The sequence below is a fragment of the Gymnodraco acuticeps genome, unplaced genomic scaffold, assembly GCF_902827175.1.
Source record: "Gymnodraco acuticeps unplaced genomic scaffold, fGymAcu1.1, whole genome shotgun sequence".
Taxonomy (NCBI): domain Eukaryota; kingdom Metazoa; phylum Chordata; class Actinopteri; order Perciformes; family Bathydraconidae; genus Gymnodraco; species Gymnodraco acuticeps.
This window is the reverse complement of record NW_022990391.1, coordinates 598214-600757: the sequence shown is the minus strand read 5'-3', so window position 1 is coordinate 600757 and position 2544 is coordinate 598214.

Below are 2544 nucleotides of genomic sequence, written 5' to 3'. Positions count from 1 at the left end.
TTCAAACACATCTAGCTTGAATACGGCGAGCGAGAGGAACATTCCCAACTGTGATGCGCAGTACAAATGAAACAAAATGTATATAATCACATAAACAAATTACATAAGAGGTCCATTTATTTTTGTCAAAAGTGGAGGAAAACTACAAAATAAAATAAAAGACACATTTCCACAATAAATGTCTACAGAGTGTAATAATTTACGCAGGAAAGGGAGGACACACAAAAGCACACAATAATCCATGTCACCCAAATTGATAATAAGGGAAACATAATTGCCAATGACAGCGCAGCCTCATACTTCCTGAATGAAAAGTGAACTTTAATACTAGTCAAATATGAAGAAGTTAAACTTTAAACATCCAAGACTTAAACACTTTATCCAGGATCAAAGCCACATAGCTGCACCCATACTTGCCAACCTTGAGACCTCAGAAATCGGGAGCATTTCAAAATGGGGGGGGGGGGGTGGGGTCGCCGGAGCTGTTAGATTAACATTAACATGCTTATTGTTATTGCGGCCTGTAGCACCTTCCTTGATGGAGCATATGTGTGGGCTGGACCTGTATTTTACAGGAAAGGAGTGAGCAGAGGGTAGAGTAGTTGTCGATTCTGTTTTCTGTGACTATCTTCCTCACCCTCTCAGACTCAGAGACGGGTTACCATGGAAACCAAACAATGGTGTAGCTGTATTAAAGTCCGAGTGGAAACTGTCCTGAGTAAATCTGATTTTGTCAGAAATCGGGAGAAATGCGGGAGAAATATGACCCCGGGAGGAAACCGGGAGAGGGCAATGAAATCGGGAGTCTCCCGCGAAAATCGGGAGGGTTGGCAAGTATGGCTGCACCTGCAAGGTGAATACTCTGGTAACAGAAAAAGTGTTTGAATGCGTACATTAAGAGGTTTATGATATCACTGCCCCGTCTAAGACACGATCTGACTTTCATTACATTTGACTCGAGTGTTTCAACTTAATGTGTTGCTTAAAATAATACTTCTGCATACAGTATGTGACACTGTGAGTGTTGCACGGCCTGATACGGCTCAGCTGACTCAGATAAGAAAATATATGATAGGCTACATTATGATGTGATATGCCGCGGACTGTAGCCTACGTAATGTTACTCTGATCCGGTTACTTATGTTGTGGTAGATATTTAAGTAAGCTTTCTTAACGCTAATGTTATAATAGTCAGATTGCTCTGAAGATGGAGGTGATATTCTATTAATGTTCACGTTCACACAGTCGGTGATTTTTGCCGGCCGTCTTTCCTGCAACGGCAGCTTTTCTGTATTTCCTTTCTCCTGTAATGTGACTTGATCGGGGTCACACATTGGATAATATATTGATTTCAAACCATGTCAGTGGGCTGCAGCATAAATTATTTTTGAAAGTGTAATACATAAGAATCAGTTGATTGTTACTATTAATGATCTGGACATGCAGAAGGACCTGCAGCCTCTCTTCCATCTTCTTTAGTCTCTCTGTCTTCTTCCTGTTCATTACTCTCTCTGTCCTCTACTCTTTCTCTTTGTTCAATCTCTCCCTCGTTGTTCACTTTTTGCTCCTCCTCACTTGTCGCTCCTGCCAGTGAATTAAAAGCAATTCAGCCATTTAGTTCATTTCACTTGTTTGTTTGCATTCTTTTTTTTTTTAAATCTGTTTTGTTTGATTCTCAAAAGAGAACAAAGCTGTAAGCAAATGGTGTTTTATTATGAAATCATAACTGCAATAGATGTATGTTGTTTTAAAATGATGCCTATTGTAAATGAAGACTATTGTTATAGATATATAGATAAATAGATAAATAGATGGGGTTATTAAGCCTACATTCTTTTGTGTGACTGTACCTGCAGTTCCTCCCTGACTTCCATCACTTTCTCTTTCTCTCTTTCTCTCTGCCTGTCCTGTCTCTTCCTTACCAAAGCTGAGCTTCGACTGACCTAGTCTTTTTATTATATCTGAGTCAGTGTAAAAAGAAAACAACACAATGTTATATCTTCAATGTTTTACTCAAATTGAAATGAAAGAAAAGCATTACAACGTTTGTTAAAAGGTAATCCTTCTGACATTGGATGAATGTAATTAACTTTAGCTCTCTAGCTAGTTTATTCACACAATTTAAACCAAAGTATAGCCTATAGCTGCAATATAAGTTAGTGTGCATGTTGTCGGACTTCCACTGACTAACGTAGAGCGTTCACACAGGATCTGCTGGTCATATGATGTCCTGATGAACAGAAACATAAGCAGCCCGCTGGACTCAGATCTCTAGATACCTCATCACTCCTTCGCCGCACCGGTTCAAGTCTGGGGTTGCATTCCAATAGTCCATTTAGTTTAGGAACCTTCCTAACGGAGTGAAATGACCCGGAAGTACGTCACTGGCAGCCATGATAAGTGCCGTTCCAATTCTCCAAATGAAAGGAAAGGAGGTTTCAAACTTCCTTTATAACCTCCTTTAGCTTAGGAACCACTGGACCTCCCTAACCGAAAGGAGAGGAGAAAATGCTGCCCCACAATGCATTGCAGCCGCAGCATTTG